This window comes from Anopheles moucheti, chromosome 2 (genome assembly GCF_943734755.1).
Source record: "Anopheles moucheti chromosome 2, idAnoMoucSN_F20_07, whole genome shotgun sequence".
NCBI classification, from domain to species: Eukaryota; Metazoa; Arthropoda; class Insecta; order Diptera; family Culicidae; genus Anopheles; species Anopheles moucheti.
Genome location: NC_069140.1, coordinates 39,911,331 through 39,928,845, shown reverse-complemented (window position 1 = coordinate 39,928,845; position 17,515 = coordinate 39,911,331). Strand labels below are relative to the sequence as shown.

Below are 17,515 nucleotides of genomic sequence, written 5' to 3'. Positions count from 1 at the left end.
TTGGATTTTACCTGCATACCCGAAGCTTGTTTACTCCAATTTTTGCTTAACCCACGTCCTGAAAAAGGTAAATCCTCAACTCTCGGCCTGTCTCAGCTCGGGGCCCCCGTCAGCTCGAGGCCCCCCGCAATTGCTTAGTTTGCTTACCGTTAAACCCGCCACTGTCTGGTGGTGTGGAAAATTTTATCCATAAGTTGATTTGTTGTATTATGTATGTATAAATACGTTTCAATTTTTGAAAGGTATTCAGTTTACTTAGGAAAGCAATAAATTATTTTTTAATATCGTTTATTTTATTTGTGTTATAATTTGAATATTAAATCTGGCTAAATTTTAATACGACTTAAAAGGTGAAAGCATCTCTCACAAAAAACCCACAAAACCAACGTTTATTGCTGCCTTTTTGTTATTGCCGCCTGAAGCCAAACGACGGTACGAAAGTTAAATAATTCAAAATCATTTTTTCTCTTGCCATGGCATATCAATATCAATCCAATCTCGAACGAACCAGCATTTCCATCGTAATTCTGTATGGTATGTTGTGTGTGTGTGTGTGTTTGGTGTGGCAAACGAAGAGAAGCGGGCACAGTGGACTTCAATTATTCATTTAGCAGCCACTTGACCGCGGTCATAACCGCCCGGCTCAAGATCAATACAACCCGATGGTCGTCGAGAAAACAATCGTTCAAGTGGGCCTTCCACTGCCCGGCACATTATGTCAGTGGATAATTTTGGACGGAGTGTATACATTTTCAATGCGCCAAAACCACGTAAAACCAATTTATACTTTTAGTGCGATCGGTTGTTGAGCCTCAGCATTTTGATGGATGGTTTAATTTCTGTTGTTTTTTTTTGATGATTATTGTCCAATCCATCCAGTGCAGCAAGTTCTGGTTCTGTCACACGCAGAAAATACTTCCCATCAATATTGCATTCTTTCCAACCGGGCCGTTTGTTTTTTTCTTTTCGGCTTTAGCGCCGTAAATTGCAATTTGTTTGTTTACGATTTTGTTTTGGCAACTCGGTCGATTATTGTTCTACCACACCGATTCGACACTCGACGCGTTGTACGACCTACCGAAGGCATGTGCTGGGATTTTTATAAGTGTTTCCCACCAGCACAGCCCCAACCCTCGGAACGCGGAGGTGTAGAGTTGTGAAGCATAAATCATAAATCATGTCTGCCGCCACCAGACAGCAGCATTTGCTCCACTTGAATCTTCGTGGGATTTCGTGGATATTGGTTGGGTGCGATGTAAAGTTTTGGTTGCCTTTCGTGCTTGTTTTTAACCGTGTAATGTAATACGCTATTTTAGCACCGAGCAGAAAACAAATACCTCCACTCAAGATTCGTTTTTAGGGGTTCTGATGTTTTATGCGGGCTTTTCTCTTTGTTTTGCTATTAATGGTAATACACTTGTAAAACCGGCCACTATCGGCCGGGCACGATCGGTAGACAATCCCGGGATGGATTAATCGTGCCCGTTTGGCCCGATCACGACTTTGCACTGCCACCGCCCTAAACCCTATTGTGCGGCATTGTATCGGCCCTATCAAAACCATCTGCATCTTAATTCGAAGCGTTTGCTTTGCATGCCGTGGCTGTGAAAAATTGAACTCGATTAGAGCCAAAATAGATGCACACACACCGAAACGAAAGCGAGAAGCAATGGAAATTTGTTTCGCAGTACACGGTTTTTTGTGTGTTTGTTGTTTCTGTTGCTATTAGATTCCATCTTAACGTAATAATCAACATGCGATCACGATCTTGCATGGTTAACCTTGCCGTTATGGTCGTGCTTTCGTTTCGAAGCGAACCAAATACCAAAAGGGGGTTTCTGCACAGCTGAATCTGTCTTTGTTTTTTCTTCTCCATGTTTTACGACCTTGTACTCACTAATTAATCACAGCCGAATCAAAGTTAATGAAATGTACAACCGGGTGCTCATCGCACGAAACGACTCATATTGAATAAAGATGGGGCAAAATTGAACATGAGTTCTACCATATTAGCATGTCAAACAGCACCATTGTAACGTATTCTTGGATTTGGCAAAAAAAAACATCAGCATCTAAAACCACCTTCTACCCACGCTTGGGTTAAGATGCGTTGCGTGCGGATGCTGATAATAAACAAATAATTGAAAGCTCGAGAGGGTGAAAGAGAGTGAGAGAGAGCGAATTAGACCCTTTCCGTGGGTTGTGTCCGGGTGCCCTTGTCCTGCCCAATTGCATCAATTTGCGTGCAAAAGGCTGTTTCTCGCTGTCTGCGCCATACTTTCACGAAACCTTTTTTTTTGTTCGCTTGCTTGGAAAAAGGTTAATTTCATGACCGTTGCCTAGTGGCCAAATTACCGAACGTGACCAACAAGAGAGGGCGCACCAAAGAAAACGCACCGGTACACATAAATTCTGGTCATTTTTTCTTCTTCTTCTTCTTCTTTGGTTCTCCTCCGTTTCGATGACAACTTTTGTGGTTAGGATTTTGTATCTTCTCCCCGCTTATATGTTGCTTCTTTTGTGCGTGACAAAACGGGTGAAAATGCCAGTGTTTACGTTTCATTTCGCTTGGTCTGTGTTTGTGCAGGAGAAATGAAAAGATAAATATATTTGTCAAAAAAAATAAAATAAAATAAAATACAACAATCTGTTCGGTACACATGATTAGTGAAGAATTTTGTTTGAAAATGTAAATTTACATTTTAATTACATTTTACTGCTTGAAGTTTTGTTGGACGTACGTGGACTTTATTCAATATGTCACAACAGTTCATGATGTTTTTTTTTGTCCCCAAATTTGACATACTCATTCATCTCAGCTAAGTACAAATCTGCTCTGTTTATTGGAACTAAAGACAATATTATCATACGAGGGGTTTAGAGTTCAACTGGCAAGATCGGAGAATTTCTGGAATTTACTGCAGTTTAACTAGAATTTGACGAGTTATTTTTTAGTGTTTAATACTTTTTGGATCGTCTGCAATATGTCTGAGGTATCAGTTTGTTAAACTGTGTTGATTTCAACTTGCCAAAGTTCCAGAAACTAAGAAGAATACCGTATCTATCTCAACACATTTCAGTTAAACTTTAAAATAATTAATTTTCTTAGTAACTCCATTTACAAAAATTTAAGAAGCTTGGAAAAATCACCCTTCATAGCTTTCAGATTAATTTGAAAAAAAAATCTAGAAATAATCTTCAGTTTTTGTAGACTTGAGTGCCAATCAACGAATCAACAACTCTTGTTTCAATTGTTTCACACAGTTTGGAACAGAATTGATTTCAATTTGCAAAAGTTTCATTGTATTGGAAACATTGCAATACTTCCACAATAAATTCCACCAACTTGAAAAGAATTCTCCCAATGACTCCACTAGAATTCGGAACCCCTGTAACATATAAAAACCCCATGCATCAATTATTCCGCATTGCTCCATAATGTCGCACCGCAAGAAAGTTCTTGCTGTGCGTTGATTAAATGGGGGAAAAAAAATAAACATACATCCTACATACATCGTCCCAGTACCAATTGTGGGACCATCTTACACTGTTTCCTTTCACGTTCACTGCTTACTGCCTTTCTATTACGGACGGTGTCCTCGTTGTCCGGCATGCCGTCCACGCGTTGATTTTTTCGGTGGCCTCGGAAACATTCCGCTTAATTGGCTTACCGTATATTGTGGAGGCCACCGTTGTTGTGGTTGTTTTTTTTTATGCTCTCCTTCTTCTGCGCGCCGTACATATGTTTTGTTCTGTTTCGATTTAAAGCGCTTTCCATACCGCAGGCCACTTACAAACCCCTCTCGGTTCGTGTCTTTTCTTTCTGTTTGCGGGAACTTCTTCGGCCCTCGGCTGAAACACTAACAAGTCTATTGTGCGTCATCTGCGAAGCCCCAGCCCGCTAAGGGTGACGAGCCCGCTAGCCAAACGCAATGATTGTTGGACAATTTGGTTCGGTTGATGCGTTCGCAGGATGTCAGAGGCGGTATCCATAATTCCTACTTAATTGATACACAAAACGATGCCGTTTCGGAAATGGGATCCGTTTGTCCGCGGTGTTGCCCGTGTTTTACGCAATCGTTATATTTTTGTGTTTTTTATTTCAATATTTTAGATTTGTTAAACGGGTGCACTTACTCTTGTACAACATCAATCGACGTTGTTATGCTTCGGGCTTCACGTTCCCTTCACTCGGGCAGCGACGATTCGGTTCGCCGCTACGGTTAAAAAGTACCACCGATTCACTTCTCGTGGTGTGCAATTGGTTCATGTGCTCAGGCAGTCATGCATAAATGCGCTCGTGCAATTGACAGGCCGGTGATAAATGCAATCCAGCAAATGAATGTAATACGATCGATTTGTCTCTCGACAACACTGCGGGGTGGTACTGCGTGCAGTAACAAAGTGCCTACACCGGGATCGCCGCTTGCTTAGCGCTGCCCGAAGCATATACACACCGACACACCGCGATAGGCAGGCGAACGCATTCAAATGTCTAACAAATTGGTCATAGATTGATTTTCTGTGTTCGGTGTCGTTTTCGTAGGCAATTATTTGCACAGCGGTTAGCCGGGAAAGATAGCAAAGAAAAAAAAAATGCCAGCAAACGGCCATAGTGGAGGTGCCCGGGAATGTCGCTTGTTGGGTCGTACGATAAGGCTTCATTTGCTAGCCCTTCGAACCTTCTACCCTTCTAAGTTAGGTTCCCTTTTCGACCGACCCAACTCGGCGTTCTCACTTTTGTCCTACCGTTTCCTTTTTGGCTTCGAACGTCGCGAGCGTGTGTTGCAGGGCCGGGGGCATTATGGACCTTCCACTTGACCAACTGCTGACTAATGGGTTGGGAAGGTTAATTTGTGCCTGGAAAACGATGCAGTTGAAAGTGTATGCGTCCGTGGCCGATACATCGGGAACCACTTTGCCATTTCGAAAGGCATCGGATACTGCTGGAGCTAGTTACACTTTGACTTTGGCTCTGTTTGAGCGGATTCCGGTTCGATGACAAATACAATTTGGAAATTTGAAACCGAAACCGATACCCACCCGCCCCAATGTGTGCATTGTACGCACTCGTTTGCCGTCGGCGATTGTGTTTTTGTTCGATTTTGATGTTCATTGACAGCTCGAACAAAAAAAAAAAAAAAACAACCGAAACTGCCGCTGCTTCTAATGGGCTTGGTAAAACATACACTTAGTCCATAATCCGCTTTGACCGGCGGAAAACGGTCGTGCAGTACCTAACTCTTCCATGCTACTTGTTTTAATTGATGTTGCCTATGTTGTTGGAAAAGTGAAAATAGAGTTATTTTTGGGCAACAGCTCCCGATTTCGAGCTGAAAATGGGTGAGTGCGAGTGGCATAACATTATGCGTTGGATATTTTCGAAAGAAGCTTAACGCTGTTATATAAAATATTTATTTTGTTCTTAATAACGTGTTTTCCTCGCTTAAATTTATGTGCGTATGTTTAAAACACGCTTAAGCGTTTATGTGGAAGTTTAACATGCATCACTTAAAAGGCTACATAGAACAGCATAACATTTTAAACAGAAACACATATTTACACTGAACATATTTTTGGGGTTTTCTGAGGCATTCCAAGAATTTTAAATAAGAAGAGGCATGGTTTGATTAGAAATAAGTTTTAATTGGGCATAATTTATTGTTTTTGTAATATATTTCTCATGGCTATCTTTTATGTTCAGGATCATAATCAGACACCTAAATTCACTTAACTAATCATTCATTCGTATGACGCTTCTGGGAGGTGTTCGAATCATGAGGGAATTCTGAGTAAAACGTTTAATTAGTAAACGTTTAACATTCATTAAACGTCAAATGTTTAATGTCAATTTTCAAAAAAAAAAGGATGGACACCCATAGGTTCTTCATCAGGTCTATGCTTGTGCTATTACGTCAATATAAAAATTCTTATGAAACGGCTCAAATACTCATTACGCTTGCTGACAGATGAACGAATCTTTTAGAATTCATGTAGGGATTTAAGAATTTATCAATCCCCCGATAACACTGTACAAAAATAGCGTCTACTGTTAGTTCTGATTATTGAAACAATTGTCTATCAGTTAAAATTAGATGTAAACACAAAATACAGTCAGTAACTGATAACAGAATGGTATTTTAAAGTAACTCTGCGTATTGCATGTGTTTTGGATGAATTTTTGAAATTTAACATAATTATTTGTAAGATATTTAAAATAAATATAATTTTAACATTATTTTCCATGTGTTTCAGTGTGAGTTTCAGTGGAAAGTGTGTTCCATTGACGTGTAAGGAAATATTGTTAATAATTTTGGCATTTAATTCACTTTCCAGTTAAAACACACTCCACGTGAACGCTATATTTAAGGGAGTTTGAAGGGTAAAGGGATATAAAAAGGATCGAAACAAATGCATCAATTTACAGTCACCAAAGCACTTGGAACATTTTTGCATGGCAATTGTTAACCTCCGCTTAAGAACGCACTTTCCTGCTGTTTAACGACCCCCAGAAGTGAAGTCCTTGAGTCTTCTGTTCGGCACACTCACACCCAAGCACCGCGATATGCGATCAACCTATAAGAACCCGATGGTACAACAACACACTCCATAGCGCCCCGTTATGCAAAAGGGAGAAGTGAGTTTGAAGAGTCAATTCAGGCGATCGAATTTCCACCCGAAAGTGGGTGCTTCCTGTATGTTTTTGCACAAGTGCATATCGATGCCCAGGGCTACACGGTGCTCGATCGCAATGTGAAACGGGCACGGATTTCATTTCACATTCCTTTCCCCTCCGGGCCTCGTCTTCGCCTACCGCCGGTCTTTTGACAGTCCTAATTTCCAGCAACCTATCCGTATCCCATTTCCATTTCGCTTATGAGGTTCGGAACGGAACCGTAACCATCGCTAATGATAACGATGCACTTCATCCATCACCCGTCGCCAACTGTGGTGCGTCATCGAGTGCGAGAACATCATCATGCTCTCGTAATCATGATTATCAATCGGTACCCCCCAAAAACCGATCAATAAACTTTCCGTTAGGCAGCTTGCGTTGTTTATGCTGTGGAGGCATATGGTTTCGGTTCGCTGAGCCGGGAGGACGAGCCGGGAAATAAGCATGCGGCAAACGGAAGCATGGTAGTTATTTGGAAAATTAGTTTGCCCAATCAAAGTTAGAGGGGGTGACGGGGTGGGACTCGTTCAGAAGGGCGGCGCAACGCACAAGCGGCCGTGTGTAAATATTTCCATTTCTCTTCCGGCGACTGTTTACCGCTGATTAGATTTAACCCGATGTGAAGCGATCGAAATATTCTACGGCGCGGCGTAGCGGCGGACCCACTTTTGCCGATGGGTTGGCGATTGTTTGCGCACTGGTTTTGTTGTAGCGCAAGCGGTAATGCGCGTATTGATTGGTACCGGTGCTGTTTATCTAAAGTCAACAGAAGCCAAAGGTGAATCAACGGCTTGTCCTGCTGCACTCCAGCTCCTTTCGCGCTGGTGCAAAGAAGGATGGTACCGAAGGGATGGTACCGAGACACAAACTGCACTCTTATTATTGAATTTGGAACTATTTAGTGTTTGATTTTATTTTACAATGCGCAATCGGTGTGTAACGGTGGTTTGTGGTATTTTATTCGGGAAGCAAATCCCCAGCAAACCGTAATTGGTTGGAAATAATCCTGCTCGTGCCTCAATAGTTGTGTATGTTTATCAATTATTAGCATTACAGTTTGTAGCGGTCTGTATTCGTGTATTTACATTATTTACATGTTCTAAAATTTATTTTCACAAATCGTTCAATGCCCTTGCTTTGCTTGTCATTGAATAAAAAATATCATGTAAATAAATGTATCAAATAACAGCTAACATAAGCAGAACTAAAAGGAATTTTACCAATAATTTTCAAACAAAGATCTGTATATGAAGTCGATCAATTCTGTATCAAAGTCATTAATTTAGCAGAGTTGCAATTTGCTTACTATGTGTGCTATTTTCATATACATTCTTTTGTATTTGAGGGGAGATTATTATGAGCAAACAATTTGTTCGTTCAGTTATGTAAGATAATTATATCCCAAGGGGTATGTTGCTTTCCGTATCATATTTAACTACAGAAAATTGTTGAACAATTGCAAAACGAAACTATTCGAATTAAATCTTTTTGAGTTGCCCAAAACCATCACAGATGAGGAGAGAATGTTTTATCGTCGCGCGACAAAATGGTATTTTTATACGATTAACAATGCTTTTCTATTAAAATTTATAAATACTATTTCGCTATTCGTTTTTAATTGACATTAATTGATCTTTTTTCCATTGAATCCATATCAATAATGCAAAAGATTGTTTTATTGTAAGCGCACAAGAGCGTCATCCATATTGGGGTGTATCAGAGCACTGTGAACCTCCTAAATTCGTACCACAATCGTTTGAATGCTAACTATAGTTTCAGTTGACGAGAAAGTAATGCAATTTAATATAATTTGTATCTTCGGTCGGCGAGATATGTAAAGCATAAAAATGTTCGATTCTACCCGTACGATTGTGTTTTATGGCGTGTTAGTACAGGATAAAAACGACAGTTATCTGTCAAACATCCTGTCAGTCAACTCATGGTCCGACAGTAACACAACAAACTCGTTTATTAATTAAATAATTTATTTATTTATTTACAATGATGGAATAACTTATTCGTCACAATATTCGGGCCATCTGCTTCCAATTGTATTTAGTAATTATTATTAATGTTAAAATACAATTGTCATTAAAAGGTCATTTTAAGTTTATGTTGCCCTTATCGTTCAGCGATTTTGAAATTATTGCGGATTTGGATCGTAATTACAACCGGATATTCGATAGACACCTGATAATTTTTTTGAAATGTAGTTTCTATTTATTACCAATCATTTTTATCACCGATAGTGTAAAAGCTTTAGTCCAGCGTAAAAAAACTCAGTTTTTGAGTTGAACAATTGTCATATTAGCACGATTCAACTAGAGATAATGAACTCTAAGTGAATGCTATTTTTTATAGATTTTTATTGTGCGGTAAAAACTCTTTGCACGATTCAAACGGTTTAGAGATTTAGTATTCAGCTCCTTTCCCTCCCCGCCTTCTCCTTTATCGTTCCCTTATCCTCCATTTCATCCCCGTTCGGGTCAGGTTTTAATGAAATTTTAGTACGAAAATGTAATCCGCCACGGAAAGTTCTTACACACTCTCATCGCACCGACCGTATCCGACGGGGCACAGTTATATTGCCCGGGCGTGATAATTTGTCATTTGCATAGTCGCGTCGTATCGGACCGTGCAAACTTTTGCTACAATTTTGCGGCTAAACGATATCCCACGGTGTACGGCGGAAAGTAGTTACCACCGCACTCTCCAGCGTTCGTAATTAATCGACATACTTGCGCGAACGATCGGCGAAGAACTTTCTGCCCAAAGCGCGAACGGAACGAACGAACGGGATCGCTGGATCGAGAAATCGGGCACAAAATATGCAAATTCAGTTTTGCAGTTTTGCAAAAAACAAAAAAAAAAAAAACGAATTCGAACGGTTATTCGACGCTCTCCACACACCTCACTCGCTGTTCTTCGAGCGGGAAGAACTTTTATCCGTTTGCGGCATCAAATCATGCGCATAAAAAGACGGAAGAAATCGTGGTTGGTGGATGGTGATTGTGTGGATGCTCGTTAAAGTTTGATTCCGGTTTGATTTTCCGAGTTGTCAAATCTTTCCCACAAGGCACGGCCGGTGTCGCTCTAGGGCGGTGGTGGTGTAAAAGGGTAAGCAACGCGAGTGGTGAATCCTTCGGATGTTACCGTTCGGGAGTTGAAATACTGTGAACCTCTGGCAAACGGAATTTCGTCCGAAGTAGCGCACATCTACCGCCCGTCAACTTATCGTGCACTTTATTTGCCAATCATAGCGCTTCAGTCGCCTAGCCCGCGCACTCGGTCTATTTCGGATTGCTGCCGCTGGCGGCTCCATCGGCTTTCGACGTCCTTCGATCGGACAGTTCTTAAACTTGTCCATTCCATTTCGATAGCACAATGGATTATGCAAATGACGTTGGGAAAGTTCGATGTGACGGACGATGGCTTTGTTGTGAAGGTTCGGCGTGTGGTTTTGGTGTGGAACCACTTGTGGAAAAACGCCAGCCGTGTGTACCTAGCTTTTTAACAGCGGATACGCGCGTTTTTGAAGCACGATACCGAACCATGTCGATGTCATCATCGCACGAAACCGTCTGGAAGAGACAATCGCAATGGAAAATTCCTCCTTCTAGCTCCAGAACAGAGCATCGTAAAATAATAGAACTTACCTCCTTCCCGCAGTTAGTACACACCGGAGTACATACCGGAGTTGCATTTGTTTGAGGGCCCTCGGTGTAAAGAATAACTTATGCTCTACCCCGTGCGGAATGTGTGCAAGAGGTGCCGGTCGCAAACGGTGCATAAATTTAGGCGTAATTATCCACGACTCGCCTCGCCGAAGAACCCCGTGCAGGTGAAGTGTGTTTGCCAAAGGTGTTAGGTTGAATCAGGCAGGCATACATTCTGCTGGAACTGCCACTGTAAATATTGAAACACGAAACAGACCTGGCCCAACGATTGGCGAAATCCCGGTGCAATGCTAACAACGTGTCCACACCATGCCCAAAGCGTAATTCTCCATTAAACACTTGACTTGAAGCTGTGTATATTCTATTAAACGGCACAAACATCTACATCGCGGGGCCACATCAAATGCACCTCACATCCCACGATCGTTTTTTTGTTTTGTTTTTTCTCGTTTTTCTCTGCAGACCTCTGCTGTTCGTGTTCCGCAGCGCAGTTCCGATGCACTTTACTGCTATTGGCGCGCGCGCCCTCTCGATTGGCAATCTTTCGCTTTCCACTTCTAGTTGCAGGACGCATCCCGAAGTGTGGCGGGTTTTGAAAACACATTCGACATTCCGGGTCCCGGTGCGCTTCTTAAATCTCCCGGCAAAACGCAAACCTCACCTAACGTTGACAACGCGAGCTAAAATGCAAAGAGCAATCCTCCTGTGCCCCTTCGACTGGTGTGTGTGTGTGTGTGTGCTTGTGGCTCCCCAGTCATGCAAAGGCGGAGTCTCTTGGTCGAGTTTCTTTTGTTCTCATAGTCAAATTTTGAGTCAAGTTTCTTTCGAGTAGACAACCGACAGGAAGACGAACTTCAACCTTCACGCACACACTCTCACCGCATGGTATATAAAGCGGCGCGTAACCACGCCCGCTTCAGTCGCCCGGCGGCTTTTGCAGCGTGTGGACCTACGCCGGATCGTAGCAAAAATATGATTCTATGCAAAAAAAAGGGGGGTGGGGGAACTAGCACCACTCTCTGGCTCTCTCGTGAGAGCCGTTATCAGAGAATGATACTCTTTTTCCCCATATATTTGCGTGGCGATAGTGCTGTAATGAAAGAGAATATTGGATTAAGTCGGTCGAGCAGCAGCAATAGGTACATCCTTCAGGGTCGCGCGAGTAGCTTGGCTCACGTGCGTTGCTAACGGTTTATAAACAAAGCCTAACGGGAAGGATTTTTGTCATTGAAAATTTTGAAAAACATTCAAATGGCTTGGCGATTGGCTGTTTTTAAATAAAACATAAAATTTAAGGCATTTTGAAATCATTTTTGCATTGAAAAATAATGAAAAAAAATTTTTGTTATAAGTTTTAGAACTTTTCAAACACCATAAAAAGATGTATTATTTTATTCTTTACATTTTTGTAGAACATCATTTTTATCTATCTCTGCTACTTTTCTAGTTATTCTTAAAAATATGTAAAAATTATGGAAAAATCACCACTAATATGTATAGAAAAACTACATTTCTTATTCTTAACCACTTTGTAGAACAATGTATGTATCTAACACTTAAACTTTTCCTGCTATTGTTAAATACTCCCGTGTGTTACCGATCGCCACAAAGCAATGTCTTCGAATGTATCAAATTATACCTAGTTTTGATCATTGAATTTGTGCGCTTGTCCTTCAAATATCCTAGGAAAATGTGTTCCAATTGTTTAGTTAAAGTGTTGCCAATACTTTACAACCGATGGTTTAGAAATAAATAATAATTTAAGTACGATTAAATGCAGAAATCCACACACGCCAGTCAGTTGGACGCTTTAAATGAGAGGTTGAATATGTGGGCTTCGAGCCGCATATGCTGAGCTGCAAGGCGCGTAAGCTGCATGGACAAAATTTTACTCTAGGTCGGCAGACGCGAGCACAGTACACAGGTACCTGTCGACACACGCGTTATCGGTCTGTCGCTTTGAATGTGTTCGCCTATGCGTACATAGGCGCGAAAGCTGCAAGGACAAAATTTTACTCTAAGTCGGCAGACGCGAGCACAGTACACAGGTACCTGTCGACACACGCGTTATCGGTCTGTCGCTTTGAATGTGTTCGCCTATGCGTACATAGGCGCGAAAGCTGCAAGGACAAAATTTTACTCTAAGTCGGCAGACGCGAGCACAGTACACAGGTACCTGTCGACACACGCGTTGTCGGTCGGTTGCTTTGAATGTGTTGGTGCGTTGCGATATCCGTATACGCGCGATGGAGGGCGTGGATCGCGTACCGTGATTTTGCGTGTGTATCACGTGTGTGTTCGATTTTTTATCTCGCGTCGCATGTAGGCCAGAACGAGAGATCCGAATAAAAAATGGGTAGGCGGAGTCCATTTGCTGTTTGGGTCGCAGCTCACGACAATTGTGCATGATAATGCCCGGGTGAGGACGAGAACCACCACATGAGACCGAAGATAAAATCCCGAGCCACCGAGAACAACAAGAGCACCAAACCGACCCGGACCGCGTTTCCACAGCAATGGCTGGCAGGGTTTGGTTTGCTGCATGAAGATAAATTTGCATTAAAATCAGTTTAACCGAAGGGAAGATATGCGGCCGGTAAGAATTCAAACCAGCGTGTTGCGTTGCGTTGTCCGTGTTGCGAGGAGGGAGTGGAGTTGCATATGCGGTAAGCGAATAATGCGGGGTTTTGGGGCCCTGTTGCTGCTCGCCATTCGATCGATCTCGGACGGTCGTGCCTGGTGCTGCTGCTGCTTGTCTGCATATCGACTCCGGAAAGGGCTCGGCAGTATAGTGGCCTAGGTGAACGCCGATTCGCCGGTTGCTTGCACGCTTGGAGTTTATTTGCTGTAACTCTATTTCGCAACATCGTGCATTGCTTTCCTCTTTTTCCCCGCCATTTGCAAGGACCGCCCGGATCTCTGACCTGTCCATGTCCTGCTGTACCCTGCATGCGCTCAGCTCCAGAGCCACCGGAGCATCTGGATCGCAGGGAGGGAGACACATTAAACGGCCGATTGTGGCAACCAATTCGCTTCCATTTCGGGGTTGGGAAGGGAGGACGTTGGGGAATTGTATACCCGGCGCTTCGCATTTTGTGGAGTTAATTTATCGATTGACATTTATCATTCTAAAAAGGGCGGGTGAAAAGAGCTGGTGGAACATAAAGAGCTCTTGGTGGTAAGAGAGGTCATCAGTGTTCTGGGAAATAAACACACACACACATACGACGAAAAGGCGCCAGAATTTTGGCCCGATTGGGTATACCTTAGTAACTCCCAAATAAGGGAGTCTTCCAGAGATTTGGACTTGTCCCGGGGGGAAGTTGCAGCCTTTTCACTGGGGCGAGTGAGCTACACCAATGGTAATAAAATGGTTGAAAGTTGGTCGCAAAAGAAAGCAAACCGTCCTCCTACCCCCCTCTCCCCCACACCCTTCCAATGTTGGGTTCTTCGACGCATGTTCGCGAAAAGAGGGCCGCATGCCATATCGTAGTATATTGGCAGATATGGTTTGCGCTCGTTCGCCATTGTTTGCGCCGCGCGATCCTAGCTGCGATAAATCTTCTATGCGCGTCGTCCATACCTTTGCCGGAGAGAGAGAGCACACAGCAACGAGCGTTCAGTGCACTGATCCATGGGGGGGATGGGGGTTGTACTTTTCGGAGTGCCTCTCATACGATGGCCCCATGTCCATCTCGTAAACAATGGCGTCGTTGAAGCGGGATCGGCCAGATGAAATGGGCGGGAAGGCAATGAGGAAAAGGGCTCTGATGGGCTCTAATAGCGAATCAATGACTCACAGTTTGGAAGGTGTGTAATCCTTCGCATCAGGTACGCGCCTGTGACCGCGGCCGGTGTGAGACTCATTGCATCGGAATGTCGCCGCGTTTGCCTCTGCAGTCTAATGGCCGTCGCGATAGGGCCGGCCAGATACAGTGCACTCTGAAACTGCGTCCAAGTGTTGGTGGGGTGGGGGAGGGAGGGGGGTGGGGGTATTGGGAGGAAACGTTTGGGAAACGGTGAACTCTGGAAGTGTACACGGTGTGGCCGAGAGTGGTGTATAACCGGGAACCGGTTTATTCTGTTGGAGATGAACGGACGACCTGGATCGATCTTGTAGGAACTCTTCATTCTCTCTCTCTCTCTCTCTCTCTCTCTCTCTCTCTCTCTCTCTCTCTCTCTTATTCTCCCTGTTTCTTTTTTCCGTTCTCTGCCTCATACCTCCTTTCGCGTGAAGAAAGGTATGGAAGGGATGTCAGCGTGTGTGCATTATTTCGATGACCTCGCATGGCACTGTGTCTTCGGTTGGACTCGTCGCTCGGTTCGGTTGGCTACTGTCAAGTCACCGAGGCCCCCTGTCAAGTAGAAACAGGCCGTATATCTGTCGGTGTATGTGTGTATATATTCCAGAACGGAACGATCGATCGAGCACCGGAATAATTGAAACGATCGGCGACGATGGGCAGCATGATAAGCGGACAGCTTGCGGGCAAATAGACAGACAGATACGAGGGACAACCAGAATAAGGGTCGGGATTCGTCCGGACCATCCCTCCGGACACGCACGCCAGCATGTACAATATGCCGCATGCACATGCACGTACCGTGGGCGATTCAGTCCGGCAGCCAACCCCCCATTAGCAGTGTTGGACCCACCCCCGCCCGTGAGTTGCTCCTCCGTGCAGCGGGTTTGTTGATCATCGGTTGTCGCTATTGTCGCTCGTTTGTTGACAGCGTGGACAACGCGGGCGGCGTTGTGTGGACCGTTGTGGTCGGACAGCAAGGCACGGTACGACGGAAAGCCTATAACCGGTCGATGACGAACGGCAAAATAGGAACGATTCATCGGTCATCAACTGTCCAATCTCGGCATCGGATCGAAGCGAAAATGGGGACGGGGAGGCAAAAAAAAAAACGAAGCAAGCCAGAATAGCTCGAACGCGAACCGGTAAGAAAATACTCGCCAGTTTCTCGATCTTGCGGATTCTTGCATTTGTAAGTTTCAACCAGCGTGTGTGTGTGTGTGTGCGTGTGCTTTCGTTACGATCGATTGAATTGAATGGGTTGGCGCGAATGGGAGATGTGGACAGGTTGGACCGTTTTCTTTAATGTTGCTCTGCCCATTCCACGGGGGGGTTCCTCTTTCCTTTGTGAGCTGATCACAAACGCGTTCTTGTGTCGTGTTTCTTCTCTCCACTGCTCTGCGTGTAGGATATATTGAATAAAATGCAATGCCAAATAATAATGTACACTGTACACCAACCGTGTGTGTGTGTGTGTGTGTGTGTGTGTGCCTTTCAATCCGCTCCCAAGGCGAAGGAGCGAAGGACAAGTACGAAGCGGCCGGATCACATTTACGGATCGTATTTCGAGCTTGTTTTCAGCGATGCTTCGTACGATCGCGCTCACACAGGGGGCTTTCCCGGTGCTGGTGCCCGCTAGAACGAAACCCGCACCACACTGCAGCGAAAAGGAATCATCACACATGGAATCATGTTTCGCTTGCCGCGCTCAGAGAGTGAGAATTATGTACTCACGCGGGAGGAGGGGGGGGTGGTATAGATCCTTTTTGGGGGCCATGCCCCCCCGGGGTCGTGTTTCGCAATTGAGTCCTCCATTTTTATGGCATTTTAATAGTCAACAAAGTATGTGCGTGTGTATGTGGCTGTGTGCAACCGCCACTTGTAACACCATTCATGGGTATGAGTTCGGTATGACTTGCATGCTTCGTAAATTATGCAATTGGGTGAACAGGGTTATTTTTTGGGGATTTTTTTTTCCGGCCCACACTTTCAAAACCACAGAACAATCGGAAACGCATTCCGTTTAACGCTTTTTTTTTGGTCTTTAATGAGCTGCATCCGTAAATAGTTGGCATTGCTAGGGTACAATGTTTTACGATTCCAACATCATCACCTCCAATAAGGCCTGTAAGAATGTTTTCGAATATTTTTCGACTCCGAACCATTAACCCAGAGTTGCTGTAGTAATGTATGTATTTACTCTGTATAATTCTGTATATTGAAATTGAACCGAAGCCATATTTTTATTTGTTTTCTTATAACTTTTGTATTTTTTTAAGTTTCTGAAGTTGCGGTTTTAATAATTTAAAGTATTTAGTTAAAGTAGCCTCTATCCAGATTACTGGAGCAGTTCATAAAGTACGTCCAATAGTCTAAGCTCATACCATTAATTCGGAAAGAAACGTATATGTATTCTAATTAATAAACTTACTCTCTGTTGATGACTATGTTCTTTATCGGCACAACAACCTCAAGACCCTCAAGGACCCTAGGTCATATCATGCTTTCTTTGACTTCATTTACCCGTAGCGTACAGAGGATTGGTCCGAATGGGAATTTGTAACGGTCTTGTCGTGTGATTGACAGTGTCGCTACCAATACACCACCGGACCACGTTGTTGATTATATACTTTATAATTCTCTCCAAGATTTTCTAGCAATATATACCATTATATCCATTTTTACATCAATAACAAACCATTTCCATCTCGTGTACCTAAAGTCCGTTTACTGATAATTTCTTTTTTTCTCTTTTTTTTTTGCAGATTTGGAATATTCTATGAATGTTTTACAAGGTAACTAAATTTAAAAAAAGCTTATATATTCAAGACGATAAATGTCAAATAATCGTGTAGTTCTAACGCGTATTGCGTGTCGTAATTTTCACAGAATTGATGGTGAAATATGCATCAAACTTGTTAAACTTTCTGCTCAGAAGTTTATGAGGTTTTCAACCTATCAAACCTAATTAGCCCCTGAGTTCAAAATGGGATTTTCGAGCTAAAGGTTAAGATTTAAAACACGTTTTAGATAAAGCTACGAATTTCATACAAATGTTATTGAAGGTTTTTTTCATCTACGGCTATGATATGCCACTTCACTGCAACGAGTTATTGATTACTTTAAATGAATGAATTTTCCAACCCCTTGTTTTAACAAATCAAATCTATGTTGGCGACCAGAAACATAACTCCATCAAATGCTTGTTTAATTTGTCAAATTAGTTAAATACTGTGGCAATCTTGTCCAACAAGCAGGAAAAACAAATGTTTTGAAATTCATTGTGCTGAAGAACAAAAAAAAGCTTTTGGTAGAAAAATCTGAACTGTATAAAGTTATTTCACCTCCAAACTTCATAG

At 43.0% G+C, this 17,515-nt stretch overlaps 1 long non-coding RNA gene across 1 annotated transcript in view; it reads left to right on the top strand.

The window, feature by feature from the left end:
- Positions 1-17,515, top strand: part of LOC128299253 (uncharacterized) — an 82,077-nt gene that overhangs the window by 17,296 nt on the left and 47,266 nt on the right. The window contains exon 3 of the long non-coding RNA XR_008287291.1: positions 16,922-16,951. This is a non-coding gene — a long non-coding RNA (uncharacterized LOC128299253). The remainder of the gene's footprint in view (positions 1-16,921; positions 16,952-17,515) is intronic.